Source organism: Myotis nattereri, assembly GCF_964212035.1.
Source record: "Myotis nattereri genome assembly, chromosome: 5".
Lineage (NCBI taxonomy): Eukaryota > Metazoa > Chordata > Mammalia > Chiroptera > Vespertilionidae > Myotis > Myotis nattereri.
In genome coordinates, this window is record NC_138080.1 from 48,437,419 (window position 1) to 48,456,506 (window position 19,088).

At 34.7% G+C, this 19,088-nt stretch overlaps 1 protein-coding gene across 2 annotated transcripts in view; it reads right to left on the reverse strand.

The window, feature by feature from the left end:
- FSTL5 (follistatin like 5) overlaps positions 1-19,088 on the reverse strand; it is a 594,131-nt gene that overhangs the window by 265,547 nt on the left and 309,496 nt on the right. The gene's annotated exons all lie outside the window — the stretch shown is intronic.

Consider the following 19,088-nt stretch of genomic DNA (forward strand, 5'->3'; position numbering starts at 1 on the left):
TTATCTATTTAGAAATTATGGTGACCTGAACTAGTATAAATAGAGAAAAGGGATCCGATTGATTTGCATTGCTTAGGAAAAAGATTGAACATGGACTTTGGATTCCTTGAGGAATAAGGTAAAGAAAAAAAATATTTGTTATTACTCTAATAACTGGTTATATGGTGATGTTATACTCTGAGGTATAAACATAGAAATAGGAGTAAATTTTTACCTGAGATATACAACAAGTATAGGTTTGACAAATGGTATTGAAGTACTAGAAGTGAATCCAAGTAGAGTGGGTATGGATGGGCTATAATTCTGGTGAGAAGCCTAGTCTGGAGATATAGCATATAGATTACAACCTTGAAAGGAGAGTGCGTGGGTTAGATGAGAAGACGAAGGTCACAGGGCAGCACTAGAGGAACTTCAACCTTAATGTGGTGACTAAGGAAATTCATCACTGAAATGGAGAATAACCCAAAATAGATAGATTTCCAGGAAAAAATAACGGTGACTGGAAAAGACAAGGAAAGCAAGCATTTAAGTAGGAGGGAATAGTAAGCAATTTTACATACTGAGGAGACATCATGTAAAATACATATTCCATTGGGTCTAGTAACAAGCAAGTTCATGTTGACATTGGAAAGAGCAGCCTGTTTGGAGTGGTAGCCTGGGAATTAGGTTGTGAGGTAAATACAGAAAAGTGAATATAAGCAATTGTAAAAGTTTGGATGAGAAGAGAATACAAATAGGATGGCAGTTGGAAGAAAGCATGCTGTTTTAGTCAAAGAGAATTGACATTCTTAAAGTTATTAATGCAAGGTAGCCATCATAACGTGACAGATCAAAAGTATACCATAAAGAAGAAATCACTTTAAGAATCAAGTCTTAGAAGACATAGTTTTTTAAAAAAGATAAAGAGAACATCATGCAAGTAGAAGTGTTTTCCTTATATTGTAACTAGAGAAAATGAAGAAGAGTGTGGATTCAGATAAAGGGATGAATGTGTCTGGAAAGTATGACCTGTCTTCTCTTTACTCCTTGGGGAGTTCCAGCACTGCACTAATTGATGTCAATAAATGAAAATGAACAAAACTGACTCAGAATGAGGAGCTAATTGATTCTTGGGCCCCTAGGGAAATAGTAGAAAGCTCTTCAATCTACTCAGTAAATAAAAATATTGGTGATAAAAGTCAATATATCCTTTGATTATTTACATATAAATGACAAAGTATTTGCAGATATACTTACTTTTACTTTTTAAAATTATAGTTAAACATACATAATGTAAAATTTACCATTCTAAGCATTTAAGTGTCAATTCTGTCATATTAGGTACATTCACATTGTTGTGACTCTATCATCATCATTCATCTCCAAAACCTCTCATGTTCCCCAGTTGAATCTCTCTATCCGTTAAACACAAACTATCCCCTCCTCCTACCAGTGATGGCAAACCTTTTGAGCTCAGCATGTCAGCATTTTGAAAAACCCTAACTTTGGTGCCATGACACATATAGAAATTTTTTGATATTTGCAACCATAGTAAAACAAAAACTTATATTTTTGATATTTATTTTATATATTTAAATGCCATTTAACAAAGAAAAATCAACCAAAAAAAATGAGTTTGCGTGTCACCTCTGACACGCATGTCATATGTTTGCCATCACTGTCCTAGCCCCTGCTAACCACCATTCTATTTTTGTTTTTGACTGTGTGTTTCCTACAAGTGTAATCATATAATATTTGTGCTTTAAGAAGAGCATATTTCACTTAGCACAATGTCTTCAAGAAGCAACTATTTTGAAGGATGTATCATAATTTCCTTCCTTTTTAAAGGCTGAATGTATTCTCATTGTGCATATATACTACATTTTATTCATCCATTCATCCATCAATAGACACTTGGGTTGCTTCTACCTTTTGCTATTATGAATAATACTGTTATGAACATGGGTATACAAATATTTCTTCAGTCCTTGCTTTCAACCTTTTTGAGTACATGTCCAGAGTGGAATTGCTGGATCATATTATAATTTTATGTTTCATTTTCTGAGGTATCACTAGCATTTTCGACAGCAGCTGCACCATCTTATAATTCCACCAGCAATGTACAGGCTTCTGATTTCTCCACTTACTTGTCAGTACTTATTTCCTGGTTTTTCCATAATAGCCATAATAATAAATGTGAAATAGTATTATATTGTGGGTTTGATTTGCATTTCCTTAATGATTAGTGATGTTGACCATATTTTCAAGTGCCTATTGGCCATATGTCTAGCTTCTTTGGAAAAATGTCTACTCAAGTCTCTGTCCATTTCTATTTTTTAAGTATTTTTTTATTGTTTAAAGTATTACAAATAGTAGTACATATGTCTCTCTTTTCCCCATTAACCTCCCCCGGCCTCCCCTAAACTCTGGCACATACCCCCCCCCCCCCCGCCGCCCGACCAAGTGTCTGTGTCCATTGGTTATGCTTATATGCATGCATACAAGTCCTTTGGTTGATCTCTTACCCCTCTCTCAACCCTCCCCTGCCTTCCTGCTGTAGTTTGGCAGTCTGTTCAATGCTTCTTTGTTTGCCAATGTTATCTCTGATAAGGGTTTAATCTCCCAAAATTTACAGGGAGCTCATACAACTTAATAAAAGAAAGATAAACAATCCAATTAAAAAATGGTCAAAGGACCTAAATAGATACTTTTCAAAAGAGGCCATACAGAAGGCCAAGAGACATGTGAAAACATGCTCAAAGTCACTAATCATCTGAGAGATGCAAATCAAAACAACAATAAGGTACCATCTCACACCTGTCAGAATGGCTATCATCAACAAATCAACAACAACAAGTGCTGGTGAGGATGCAGAGAAAAAGGAACCTTCAGGCACTGCTGGTGGGAATGCAGACTGGTGCAGCCACTGTGAAAAACAGTATGGCATTTCCTCAAAAAATTAAAAATGGAACTGCCATTTGACCCAATAATACCACTTCCAGGAATATATTCCAAGAAAACAGAAACACCAATCAGAAAATATATATGCACCCTATGTTCATAGCAGCACAATTTACAATAACTAAGATTTGGAAACAGCTTACATGCCCATCAGCAGATGAGTGGATTAGAAAACTGTGGTAAATCTACATAATGGAATATATGTTACTGTAAAAATGAAGGAATTCTTACCATTTGCAACAGCATGGATGGAACTGAAGGGGATTATGCTAAGCAAAATAAGCCAGTCAGAGAAGGATAAATATCACATGATCTCACTCATTTGTGGAAAATAAAAACACCATAAACTGACGAACAAAAATATATACAGGGACAAAGAAGCATCGAACAGACTGTCCATTTTTAATTAAGTTGTTGTTGTTGAGTTATAAAAGTTCTTTATATATTCTAGGTGTTAAATCCTTATCAGATGTTTTACAAATATTTCCTACCTGTCCCCGAATAGCCTTTTTACTCTGTTGATAGTGATTTTTTGATTTACAAAAGTGGTGTTTTTTTATGAAATACTATTTATCTATTGTTGTTGTTGCCTGTACTTTTGACATCGTATCCAAGATGCCATTGACAGCCAAATCCTATGTCAAACACTTTCCTCTGTGTTTTCCTCAAATAGTTTTATTAGTTTAGCTCTTACTTCCAGGTCATTGATCCATTTTGAGTTAATATTTGTGTATGGAATAAGGTAAAGCTCTATCTTCTTTTTTTTTAATGTGGATATTCCATTTTCCCAATATAATTTGTGCAAAAGACTTTGACCCATTGAATGACCTTGACTTTCTTTTTGAACACCATTTGACCATGTATATGAGGACTTAACTTCTGGGCTCTCCATTTTATTCCATATGTCAGTCTTTACACTGGTACCACACTGCTTTGACTGTGGCTTTACAGTAAATTTTAAAATCCGTTAGTATGAGACCACCAACTTTGTCCTTTAGTAGCAGGATAATTTTGACTACCCAGGGACTCTTGAAATTCTATATGAATTTTGGAATGGATTTTTCTAAATACTTTTCAGATGTTGACAGAGACTTCATTGCATCTACAGGTAACTTTGTATTGTATCAAAATATTAACTATATTAAGTCTTCTAACCCATGAATATGAAATGTCTTACCGATATATTTTAAATCTAATATATATGTTACTTCTTTCTTCAAAATATCAGAAATATGTACAGGTAAAATTTACAAGTCAAATTTGTTTTTATTTATTTTTATTGGATTTATTGGGGTGACATCTATAATAATGAAAGCATAATATGCTAATTAGAACAGGTGTCCTTCGAGACATCCTTCTGGATGACCTTCCAGACGAAGCCAGGGCTGTGAGGGAAGCCCAGAGGCTGGAGGGAAGCCCAGGTCCTGGGTGCCAGAGGGAAGCCGGTGCTGGCAGCTGGGGGAAGAAAGGCCTACTCTTGCATGAATTTTGTACATCAGGCCTCTAGTTGGTTAATAAAATTATACAGGTTTCAGGTGCAGAATTCTACAAAACATCATCTGTAAGTGTATTGTGTGTTTACCACCCCAAGTCAAGTCTCCTTCCACTACCCTTTAGCTTCTTTTAGTTTCCACCACCACCTCTTCCCTCTGGCAATCACCATACTGTTGTCTGTGTCCGTAAGTCTTTCTTTGTTTTTCTTTGCTTAATCCATCACCTTTCTTACCCATTCCACAACTCCTTCTCCTCTAACAGCTGTCAGTCCATTCTCTGTATCTGTGAGCCTGTCTCCTCTTTGTTATTTTATTTTGTTCATTAGATTCTACATATAACTGAAATCATATGGTACTTGGCTTTCTCTGACTGGCTTATTTAACTTAGCATAATACACTTTAGGTCCATCCATGCTGTTGCAACAGGTAAGATCTCCTTCTTTTTTACAGCTAAATGGTGTTCCATGGTATAAATGTACCACAGCTTTTTTATCCACTCGACTACTAATATAGACACTTGTGCTTCTTCCAAATCTTGGCTATTGAAAATAACTCTGCAATGAACATAGGGATGCATATATTCTTTCAAATTGGTGTTTCAGGTTTCTTTGGATATATTCAGATAAGTGGAATTTCTGGATCATAAGGAACTTCCATATTTAATTTTTGAGATTGCCTGCTATCAAACTATGCTATAAGGCCCTAGTAATAAAAATAGAATGGTACTGGCATAAAAGAAGACCTATAAATCAATGGAAAATAACAGAGAGCCCAGAAATAAATACACACCATTTAGTCAATATTTGACAAAGGAGGCAAAAACATATAATGGGGTAAATATAGTCTCTTCAATAAATGGTGTTGGAAGAACTTGAAAGATACGGGGAAAAAAAATGAAACTAGATCGCTTTCTTATACCATATACAAAAAATAAACTCAAAACAGATTAAAGACTCAAGTGTTAGACTAGAAACCATAAAAATCCTAGAAGAGAACATTGGTAGTAAAATCTCAGACATTTCTCATAACAATTTTTTTTTCTGATATATCACCTCACACAAGGGAAACAAAAGAAAAAATAAACAGGACCAGGTCAATCTAAAACATTTTTGTACAGCAAAGGAAACCATAAACAAAATGAAAAGACAACCCACTGAATAGGAGAACATATTCACAGATACATCTAATGATACCTAAAACTCAACACCAAAAAAATAAGCAACCCAATTAAAAATGGGCAAAGGACCTGAAAAGATACTTCTCTAAAGAGGGCATTCAGATGGTACATAGACACATGAAAAAAGATGCTCAATGTCACTAACCATCAGAAGAATGCAAAATAAAACTACAATGAGATATCATCTGACACCTATGAGAATGGCTATCATGAATAAATCAACAAACAGCAAATGTTGGCAAGGATGTGGAGAAAAGGGAACCCTCCTACACTGCTGTGGGAATGGAGGCTGATACAGCCACTGTGGAAAGCAGTATGGAGGGACTCTGTTTTCAGAACTGTAAATTTTACAGGTCATTCCTTACACTGATATATGAGTTAATAAGACTCACAAGATTTTCAAAATGAAGAAATATGCAGTTGCATCTATCATGGTGGTTTAGCTGAAACCTTTTTTAAGTAGCAGATTTTTTTTAATAGAACTTGCTTCTTTTATCCTTGTAGTAGAATATAATTTGCAAATTTAACTTGCTTAGATTGGGACAAGTTCAGAACCATTAAGCCTCTTTTGCTCAACAAGGTACAAATTCTACCACTAGTATAAGAACATAACAAATATAAGTTTTTTTATTATTAAATATTGCGTTCTTTCACGAATAGATGATTTTTTCACATTATAACAAGAGTAGTAAAAACATATGGTCAGGGATCTGTAAGGAATGAGCATATCCTGTGTAGACTTTTTTAGATAGTAATACTGTATGAGAATCCTATACAATTTGTTTAAGAAATCAGAAAATCTCTGACTATGATATATTATGCATGTGACTATTACATATAGATTTAAGGGTCCATTGAACTGATAGAGTCAAAGTTGACACAATTTGTACCTTCCTCAACTATTATCAAGTTGGGTTATATTTTTTATAACATAATAAGATGAATTAGCAACAATCATAATATAATTCCATCCCTAATTTATCTCTTTCTATTTATAAAAATGTGATAAAAGGTGAAAATAAGTATACCAAATTCCACATTACATACAAACATTCATATAACATCTGGTAACCAAGCAAGTGGTTTCTATTAGGGAGGTGACATGAGGCATTAATTCTCCTCTAACTACCTGAGGTCTCTCATAGATGCTACAAGAAACCTAACAGCTGATAATAATCTAATTGGCATAGGTCAGTTCTTAGCATTCTGAAATTATCTCTCAACTAAAATAATATTTAAAAAATGATAATAATGTTCATAAAACTTTTTCAGTTCAAATCCACTAACACTTTTAGAGCTACATATCTTCTAAAAATAAGGATACTGTTTCAACTGATATTGCTTCTGTGGAAGCAGTTATATACTATTATAATCAAATATTTATACTTTTGGGTATTAGTATTTCATGAATAGCTGTCCCTGTGTGAAAAAAAATGGTAAAAGGCCAAGTAACACAATTATAAAATGAGAATTAGAAAATGAGTCTTAGGGACAGGGAATATCAGATGCAATGTTTTTTTTGCTTTACTGGAGTCAGCAACAGCAAGAGTGAGTAGTTTATGGAGAAAAAAATGCAATTCTTTGCTAAAAGGGTAAAAAGGTGACTGTAAGCCTGGATTTTGAGAAATAATTTCAATTAGAGTTGATAAAATCTACTATCTCCCTGAACTATCATAATGTCTCAAAAATCCTTAGATTTCAGGAAGTGACAACTTGACAAGTCAAGTTTGAAATAAAAATGAGAAAAATCTTCAAAATCCCAAAATATTGAAAAATAATGACTGAAGGTGAAGTGTAGTCTCACATAAGAATCTTTTCAGGTGCTATTTCATATACCTATAACAAAATGTGAAAATGTGTGACTTTTTAAGTTACAAAAACTGGAAATGCAATGCTAATATAAAACCTTTTGTAGCATGATCGTATAGCAAAGCTGTTTAATTACACTATGGGGTGATAAAAGCAAGTGAATATTTATAGGCAATGGTGTTTATAGCACTTTTGTCTGTTGTTTAAACATAGTTCAAAGGTGTTAAAATGTTTAATTTTACATTTTTAGTTGAATGTCAAAATGTCTGCAAAGGACAGGATAATAATCTACACCTTTAATGAGACTTCACAGAAATGATATTCTTTATATAAAAAATGTGTCAACCCATAAAAGGAGGAAAAACACCACATTCAATATAGAGCAAGATAAACTGATCTCAAAAGAAAATGTTACTACTTTGTATATTGGGAAGTTGACACCTATTACTTTTCAGAATGTTAATATAGACAGGTTTATAAAAGATGATTGTAGTAAATAAAATGTGTCAATGGAAATATGATGAGGGCATATACCATTAAGCACAATCACTGGTTCTGATCTTCACTTTGTTCAACTAATTTAGTTTACCATTTCCGTTTTCATTTTTCATCGGTAAGGAAATAAGTTAAATTTTTCTTACTTGAGTTACTCAAAAATTTTGCAACAAAGTACTTAAAACTAATTTTCATTAACAAAAACCTATTGCATCACACATGTAAGGTTTTCTACTATAATAATATGTTATGTAAAGATTTCTAGAGATAATAAGAATATTTTTTTTCATTTTAGTTTTGACAAAGCAAGAATTGTTTTCACTAAATTTATTTAGATATCTTCTTGTTAAACCACAGCAAACTTGTTGATAGGATATTACTAATACTAACTTTGCATGGAGAAATATATATATTCCAATATTTTTTTCTAGAAATTATCAGCCTTGCCATTCATCAAGCATTTTGTGTATTTTCCCTTAAATATTTATTAAATCCATACCCTCTTATTTACCTATTTTTTTCAGTCTCTCAAAATGTATTACCTAGAGCAGCGGTTCTCAACCTGTGGGTCGTGACCCCTTTGGGGGTCGAACGACCCTTTCACAGGGGTTGCCTAAGACCATCAGAAAACACATATATAATTACATATTGTTTTTGTGATTAATCACTATGCTTTAATTATGTTCAATTTGTAACAATGAAAATACATCCTGCATATCAGATATTTACATTACGATTCATAGCAGTAGAAAAATTACAGTTATGAAGTAGCAACGAAAATAATTTTATGATTGGGGGTCACCACAACATGAGGAACTGTATTAAAGGGTCGCGGCATTAGGAAGGTTGAGAACCACTGACCTAGAGTATTGTAGACTGGAGTCAGTGGTGCTGGTGGTAGGGCTAGGACTTGTAGACACATTTGCAATATCTATGGTGCAAAGGTTCCCATTAATGGGACCATTCCCAGTTTCCAATGTGACATCAATTTGATAGCAAAATTCCTGAAATTTAATCAACTCTAATGCTCCACTGATTGCACTGACCTCCTGCTGTTGCTACTTCTGATCTTGCTTCATCAGAAAATGTTCTACACATGTAAACTGAAGACATGGGTATATATTACTTAAATTATCCATAGCTAATTCAACATTTTGGAGATACCAAAATAAAGTGGCATTAAATACATTTTATTGGACTCTGCTTTTAAAATACACATTTATGTTGAGGGTATATTAGAATATTACAATTACCTATACGTGTGTATTTTTCTGGTTAACTGAAAAACAGAAATGAACATAAGAATCATATTATGTTATTTATTTACAACTAGAAGATGTGATTGGCCTCATATTTAAAATAATTAAAATAAAATTGTAGAAACACTTTTTTTCTTACCTCTGTAATATTATACCATCCAAGATGGAAGCCGGTATGTGGCTATGAAACATTTGAAATGTGGCTAGTCTAAATTGAAATGTGCTGTAAGTGTAAAATATATACTGATTTCAAAACTTGATAGGAAAAACTGTCAATTATTTTCTTAATTTTACATTGATTGTATGTTGTGATAATATTTTTGTATACATTAGGATAAATAAATGTTGTTAAAGTCAATTTCACTTGCTTCTTTTCTTTTTTAACTACTGCTATAACATTAAAAATTATTAGGATGATTAATATTTTTGCTTGTATTCAATTTTAAGTTGGCAGGGCTAATATTTAAGGAGATAAATGATGGCTTGGGAATAGTAATAAATGGAGTGTTACAATCAGCAAATAATAATTTTACAATTTTAGTATCTTCACACAATTTAAGCCTTTAAAAATATGTTAAACTATATTGATGCTGAGATATGTTACCAATATTTAATTAATTGAAATTATGTAGAATTATAATAAGTCTTAAAGATATAAAAATAATATAGTTATAATTTCATAAAATATGTGTATATACATCTATCAATATATATCAAAGTAAATATAACTGAATGATGGAATTATATTCATTCTTAATTTTTCTTTTATGCCTTCTTTTTTAAACTTCTACTATAATTAAAATATATAGATATTGTTAAAAGTGATATGGAATTATGGCTGAACTTTTATTAATATGTGAGTTGGCTTAAATTGATGAAAATTTATTTCCCTTGTTTGATTTATTTCATTTTTCAACAAGACCGAATAGAACAAATTAATATTAGATATTCAACTTAAATCTTATTCAACTAGAGGCCCGATGCATGAAATTCGTGCAAGAGGCTCGACCGTCACAGCAGCAGTGGCTTGCTTTAGCCCTCACAGTCCCGGCTTAGTCCAGAAGGCCATCTGGAAGGTTGTGTGGAAGGTCCTTCAGCTGTCCGGTCTAATTAGCATATTATGGTTTTATTATTATAGATGCTTTTGATAAGGCCTATTTAAAGCTTCATGTTTCATCTGATTACACCTATCTAACTTCTCTGTAAAAGTGGTAGAACTCTTTTAACTGAGAAAATAGACCTTTATTATGGTTAAAATAAAAACAGCGAGGAGAATAATAACTATGTAAAGTAAAGTAAAGTAAATTTAGCAAAAGTGTATTTTCTAAGTGCTAGCTTCCAAATTCTTGAATTTAAAAATAGTTTTACAAGAGTAGTAGCTTACATGTATATAATTATTTTATATTATATGTTTTAAAAACACTTGATTTTATATTTCATAATAAGAATTCCTTAGTAAATACATGCCTCCCTAAAGGATCACTTGACAGAGAAGAATCTTATAAACATTCAACTGAAAAATGTAAATGAAATGCATTTTCTCAAACTAACCTAGAGAAGGAAATTCAGAAAACCACCTACTAATTAGTAGATGATATACATGATATATTACATTCAAATTGCCTTGAATTGCTGAACAATATTTGGCTAGTTCAAAATTAAATCCCAATAGTGGAAATTCAGTTTGGAAATTTGAGATGTTTAAAGTGAACCGAAGGCTTTGTTAAGGTGCGGTGACTTTGTGACGCCCAAATGACTTAGTTGCGGGGCAGCAGTGTAGCTGGGGACCTCCACAGTGAAGTCATTATGAACTAGATGTACTCAAGACAGGGGTTTCAGAACCACTCATGAACAATGCAAGGCTCGATTCAAGGGGTTTCTGAGAAATTGGTATAAAGAACCTGGGGTTAAAAAAGTGAAAGTACCTATGAATTACAAAAATGATTTTGAGAGTCCAAAAATAGCCTCAGGCAAACTTTATCCCCAAATATTACACTGAAATGAGGCAAAAGTAGTTTTAAGTCAGATGCACTAAGTTGTGATTGACAAGATATGGTACCGTGTATAAAATAAGAATGATTGATCAATTCCCATTTTATTGCTTTTACTTTTTTAAAAAATTTGATTTCATTTTGTGTCAGAAGAATCCTTACTCTCTGTATCTATATAACAAACAGAGTCAATACCTTAAGAAATAAAATGTTTCACTTGAAATAAAAGAGAAATTGAAATATCTGATTGTGTCTGCTATTAGGAGTTACAAGTAGTTAGATCAGCAAATAAAATTTTCCAGTGGGAGATCATTGTGTGAAGAACGCCAGAGGTTTCAGGCAAAAAGAAGCATAATGGCACACCAGCTACAACAGATTATAGTAATCTCAACAGCGGGGAGGACAGGATATCTTAAAATGGGACACATTTAAGACGTTTAGTCTTTTTTATGTAGTTCAAATTGGTACTGCCTTACCTGTTTCCTTTCCATTAACTGTGAGTGTTTAAAAGTATTTAATCTTGTTTAGGACCCAAACACCATCCTTTGGAACACTTGTCTACAGGTTGGGCCTCAATAATCATCTTTTGGAGACTCCCTTCCCAATAAGGTATACAAAACCTGGATATAGTAACAGTAACATAGCTTGGAATTTACCTGTAAGCCAGTGGTACTGAGCTGTATTTACCAAAACTGTCAGGCCCCATCTATAAAGTCTAACGCAGAAAATAATTACACAAACAAATATGTCAATTAATTTTGTAATCAAACAATATAGTAGAGCTATTTTTCCAATGGGCCAATTAAGCTTGCTGCAAGGCTTCATACTGAAATGATTTGTGCATTTTTAATTAAATAAGTAGCTATATCAATGTCTAAGACAGCATTTCCAAAATCAGTGTGGGATTTTTAATGGAGTTAAAAAAAATAGAATAATACCAGTCCTGTTGAAATCCTCCTCTCACCTGTGTCTCCACCCCATCTTCCTTCACCTCCCCCAAAGGCAACCATCATATTAACTACTACAACCACAGATGAGTTTTACTTATTTTGGATTTTTTCTAAATATACTGTATACTTGCTGTATACTTACTTATGTGCTCTGCTTCGTTGCTCAGCATAATTTTCCCACAACTTGTCAGCTCTAACCTCTCAACCACCGATACATTTGCTTCTAACTCTACATCTCTCCTGAAAATGCTGTGAGCAGTCACCAATGACTTCCTTCTGCCATATCCAGTTGCCATGCATTTGTACTAAACTTTCTTGTTTTGAACTCAGCCTTAGATTATTGGTCAATAGTTTCTTTTTTAATTCTTTAGAGACAGAAACATCAATGATGAGAGAGAATCACTGATCAGCTGCCTCCTGCACGGCCCCTACTGGGGATCGAGCCCGCAACCCAGGCATGTGCCTTGGCGAGGGTCAAACCCGGGACCCTTCAGTCTGCAGGCCAATGCTCTATCCACTGAGGCAAACTGGCTAGGGCTGGTCAGTAGTTTCTTACTAAAATTTTATAATGATGTATTCCTTTGGCTTTCTCCCTACCTCTCTAAGTGTTTTGCTGTTCATTTTTGGTTTAGTTTTCTTTTGTCCATCTCTTTCTCTTTACATACTCCCCTTATATAACCCACTTCTTATCAGATAATCAAATTTTAACTGCATGTTTCATTATTTTTTAATCCTCATCTGAGGATATGTGTTTATTGATTTGAGAGAGAGAGAGAAACACTTATGTGAAGGAGAAGCAACAGTTGCCTCCTGCACACGCCCTGACTGAGGATCAAACCACAACCTAGGTATGTGCCCTAACGGAGAATAGAACTGCCACCTTTAGGTGTACAGGATGCCATTCCAACCAACTGAGTCACACTGGCCAGGGCCATGTTTCATATTTCTATATGTCACCAAAGCTCTCACTTGAACTCTAAGCCACAATATTTTCCAATTAAATGTTTCTATTTGAATATGCCAATACATTAGTAAAAATCAAATAATTTTAAAAATAATGTCAAAATTCTGGAGAGAAAAAACACGAATACCTTCTAGTGTTTATTGGTTATATTAAAATAATTCATCGTATTCAGAAAGGGGATAAAAAGCTATTTCATAAAAAATTTATGTCATAGGATAATTAACAGTTGAAATGCGCCGTTTTTTTTTTTTTTACCATTAATGTTTTCCTGTTTGCAAATTACCGGTTATTTTACTTTCTTCTATTTTACACTGTGGCAGAAAGAATAAAAATGTGAAACTCAGGAAACCTGCGTATCATTTTATCTACCAGTAAATCAAGATACATTTCTTACCTATACTGGCCTTAGTCTATTCTAATAGATATTCTTTTAGGGACTTTCAAGTTTCTGGACTTTCTTTTTAGGAATTGTCTGGGAGAATGCATTCTGGATGTAGAAAATGATTACTCTTTACTCTTCCTATATCTGTCGTTTTTATCACTATCTGCCTAAGATGATATATTCCTAAAGGAAAGGAGTTTTATCTTTTTAAGTTACTTTAACTATCACAATACTCTACACACATAGGTACTTAATATATAATTTCTGAATAGATTGCTTTCTCACTATCGTTATACATTTTTTATTCATGGTACTACCTGAAATTTTATAATAGAGTGACTTTTTAAAACCATGTCTTTATACAAAGTCTGTCACTGACCTTCACAATGTAGTTTTAGTTGTAAAGTGCTATAAAAGATGGAAAGAAAGAAATAGGTATATATTTTCTATTCACATTTAAATAAAATACTTTTTTTGCTAATAAGGACAAATCCATACAAGTTAGTTTGCTATCTCTGAAGGGTCATTGTATAGCTTTATAATAATTTTAAACAAGGATATAACACTGAAAATATAATAGCTTTCTAGAAAACTGCTTGGTGAGACCACAGGAATATTAAAATATCTCATATAATTCCAGCATTGCTTAAAATACATTGTCTTTTCTAAATAATTATGTGAACATCATTTTATCATTATTAAGAGACAGTTTTGTGATTATCCAAAGAAAAGGCTCATAATATGATTGCTGATTACAAGAGTTTCATTACCTTGTAATATCTTTGTGACTCAGAATATTAAAAATGTAGACCTTTTGTGTTATATAGATATTTGACCTAATGGCAGAATCATTACAATATTCATTAAATTCGTTGCATTTACTATAAATAATTACCATAAAATGGTAACCATGTTAAATAGTTAACAGAGTCCTACAGTTTTCTCTCCAAATTAATAGTTCCCTAAGACAACATGGCTCCTTTTTAACAACATTTTGCTATTTCTCTATTGAGCACTTTTATTAAGGACTCAGGTTTCTGAATTGCAGAATTTGATTTACCAGAACAATATACTGACTACCTTGCCTTCCTTAGCAATTTCAAACCATATCCCCCTAAACAGTATTATTTTTTCTCATGATAGGTGCAAGCAGCAAGATTCTAGGCAAGATTCTTATTTACTGATAGTGCCAGGGATCATTATTCAGTCTTGGCTGTGCTGTCATAAAAATAACATATTATTCACACTCATTTTAATTGTGTGATTATTTTTTAGTATCCAGCTCCACCATTCCACTATCAACAATAAGTATATTTTGAATAAAAAAAAACCCTACACAAATATATACATTTAATTACCATATAGAGGCTTAATGAATTATATAACATTAAAAATATTTTCTGCTATTGCTACATATTTCAACTACTGTTATTTAATCATATCCATGTATTTTCATAGAAGGGTGGTTTATAGGAGTTGATAGATTAGACTGAATGCTTAATAAGTATGTAAATAGTAATAATAATTTATACATTAATGTAGAATTTAGACCTTAAACAGATCTTTCAGTTGAACTAGTTTCTACTAGTAAATACACTGGTATGTCATGTGCTTCAGCTTTTATTTATGTTATTCTTTGTGTCTATTTCCCATCTCTCATCTCCTAAAGTCCAAATCCATTCATCCTGCAGACTAATTCACTTGCTACCATCTTCATAAATCCCCTTGATTCCCAAAGCTGGAGATTGTATCCTCAATTCACTTAATAGCTTTTGCAGGCCTCTGTATGACATCTATCCCTTCTATCTTGCATAATATAATATGCTATATATCATATAATTATATTCTATTATATATAATTTCTCCCCTGATGAGCCATATCTTCTCCCTGCCACCCTGGTACACAAAACAATGTTTACTACAGAGTGGAGATTAATGGAAAATACATAGACTTCATAATTAGTTTGACTTGGGTTTGATTATAAACTCAGCCACTTAGGTGTTAAGTTCTCCATGTTTAAGTTTATTCACATAAACATGGAATAAAGATGAAGCTTTCTTGTTTTATGTAAAATGTAGTCTAGCCTTCAGAACAATTTTAAAGGATAACTGTTTACTGGGTCATCTCCTCTTGTATTCTGCCTTGTCATTTAAAATGGAAATGCAAGTTAATTAAAACTGAAGAACATAGTGATATCTTGCCTTACAGTTTGTAATGTGCAACTGTTTCACAAATATTAATTTGATTGTATCTAGTATTACATAAAATATAATTCACTGTGTTAATATAAAATTATTATATGACTAGAGGCCCGGTGCACCAAATTCATGCACTCGGGCGGGGGGGGGGGGTCCCTTAGCCTGGATTGTGAGAGGGTGCAGGCCAGGCCAAGGGACCCCACTGGTGCACGATCAAGGCTGGGGAGGGATGCGGGAGGTTAACCAGCCGGGGAGGGACTGTGGGAGGGTTCCAGGACATGTCCAGTCCTTCTCACTCAGTCCCGATTGGCGGGAACCCAGCAGCAAGCTAACTTACCAGTTGGAGCATCTGCCCCTGGTAGTCAGTGCACATCATAGCAACTGGTCGGCCAGAAGACTATCTGCCCACTGGTGGTCAGTGCACATCATGGCAAGCGATTGAGCAGCCTTAGTATATTATTAGCATATTATGCTTTGACTGGTTGAATGGACGACTGGACAACCAGACACTTAGCATATTAGCCTTTTATTATATAGCAGAAGTAAATTACTATCCTTATTTCTATGGATTTTCAGATATAGAAGGAATTTCTCAATATTAGGCTGTTGATAGATGGCAGAAGCATAATTTAAAAGATACATTTAAAGTACAAATTCTCCTTCCTGCCTTTTAGAAAATATATATATGCTACATATGTATATCTGGAAAGCAATATGTAATGCATATACATATAGCATATTGTATATCCAATTTAACTTTGATTCTTTGGTGATTTTCAAATACCAACCAGTTAATTATTTTTTTTCTATTATTCTTGCACCCAACTGCTAAACTTTTTTGTTTTTTTTGTTTTGTTTTTTTGTTTGTTTGTTTGTTTCTTTTGTCTGCTACTTCTTTCTCTTTGAATTATTTTTTAAAACATAACTGGTAAGATTTTTTTTATTAACAGATCATCCTCATAACACTGCTTTATAAAGCACAAAGGGTCAATTTAAATAAGTCTAAACAATTTTAAAATTATAAAAATTTCCAAAGAAATAACATAAATATGTTTCCTTTCTTATGCAAATTCTTTTTATTTAAATATATAATAAAGATGTGGTACATATATACAATGGAATGCTACTCAGTCATAAAAGATGAAATACTGCCATTTGTGACAAATGGATGGACCTTCAGAATATTATGCTAAGCAAAATAACCTGTCAGAGAGAAAAAGTTAAGAACTATTTGATTTCACTCATATGTGGGACATAAACTGTAATCAACCAATGAGCAAACAAGAAAAACAGAATTTCATAGACACAGACAACAATATGGTGGTTGCCAAAGGGAAGAGGGGACAGACCCCTCAATGGTCCCAGATCTGTCACTTGCTTCAACAGTGTTTGGATGGAACAGACCCAGGGGCATGCCTTTTCCCAGCCTCCAACCACCCTCTAGCATCTTCTCCAGTCACCACCTTTGGAACCACCTCAGCCATTTAGCCTCAGAGACCAGCCCAACTGTTTTTTTGTTTGTTTTGTTTTGGTTTTTTACCTTAACTTCTTATTGCTGAATAACCATGAGCTCCCAACTTCCTCAGAATTATTCCACAGAGGTAGATACTGCCATCAACCACCTGGCCAACCCACATCTGTAGGTCTCCCACAACTACCTCTCTCTGGGCTTCTATTTCAACCATGAGGATGTGGTTCCATAGGATGTGGGCCACTTCTTCCTCAAGCTGGAGGAGAAGCAGCTCCAGGGCACTGAGCATCTCTTAAAGATGCAAAACCAGTGTGGTGGCCACATTCTCTTCCTGCTGAATCCAACCCAAGATGATTGGGGCAAAAATCAGGATGCCATGGAAGTCACTAGGCCCTTTTGGAGCTGCAGGCCTTGGGTTCTACCCACAGAGACCCTAATCTCTGTGACTTTTTGAAGAACCGCTTCCTGGATGAGGAGGTAAAACTCATCAGGTAGATGGGCGACCACCTGAATAACATCTTCAGACTGGCTGGCACCCAGGCTGGGCTGGGCGAGTATCTCTTCAAAAGGTTCACCCTCCTGCATGAATAGGAGCCTTTGGAGCCTAGAGGCCTATGATGGGCCCCTCAGCATCCCCCTGGTGTCCGGCTTTTGCCTGAGCCTTTCCCTGCAATCACTAGCCATCCTTTTAAGTACTCTGGAGCCCTCTCCCATGCATTGGACCAAATGGAAATAATAAAGCTTTATGTAACAAAAACCAACAACAACAAAAATCAAAACAAAGAAAGGGGTAGTGAAGGGTAAAAGAGCTCAAATATATGGTGATGAAAGATGATTTGACTTTGCGTGGTGGGCACACAATGCAGTACTCAGATCATGTATCATACAAATATGCACTTGAAACCTGTATAATCTTATGAAGCAACTAGAGGCCTGGTGCATGAAATTCATGCATGGGGGCGGGGTGTCCCTCATTCCGGCCTGCACCCTCTCACAGTCCGGGACACCTCAAGTATCAAGTCCTATCAGGGTTTCCTTCCCCTGGCTGCTGGCAGCTGTCCCCACCCCGCCACTGCCACTGCTTGCCAGCTGTGTGGCACTGGCCTCCCCTCTCCCACCACTGGTTGCCTCCCTCTGTGGGCAACAAGTGTGGGGTGCGATTGCTTGGCTGACCTGGGCCTCCCTCTGAGGGGTGATCGCTGGCTAGCCCAGCACACCTGCCACAGCATCACTGGCCAGCGGCCTGAGCCTCCTTCTGAGGGGCAATGATGGGGCAATGGCGGGGCCCCCCTGACCAATTACATCACACCCGCCTTGGCTGGCCTGGCACCAGTGTATGTCATAGTGTAGTTGTCCGGAAGGTCGTCCAGACGGTCGTTCTGCTGTTCAGTCGTTCAGTTGATTTGCATATTATGCCAGGAGGTCATGGTTCAATTCCCAGTCAGGGCATATGCCTGGGTTGCCGGCTCAATCCCCAGTGGGGGACATGCAGGAAGCAGCCAATCAATGATTCTCTCTCATCATTGATGTTTCTATCTCTCTCTCCTTCTCCCTTACTCTCTCTGAAATCAATAAAAATACATCTTTTTAAAAAAAATGTGAAAAGTTCTATTCATCTATCTTGGTTTCCCAATAAAGTAAAAATAAAGTCAGTGTGTAAATAATCAAACTGTTTTTGTTCAACTGGTCAAGTACTCCTACTCTGAAATAGCCTTGAAAGCTGCATTGTGGAATTAATGTCTTAAACTGGAATCAGGGTTATTGAATATTTCCAGCTCTTCATTTTAGAACTACTAAGTCCCTTAGCTTTTACATATACCTCAATACAGCCAAACACGTAAATATTCAATAATATGACTTTTCTTAAGACACAACTTGTATTCTAAGACCAAGCAAACATACACTTTTGTGTAAATAAACAGAAAAATAAACAAAAAACAAAGAGGGATTAAGGAATG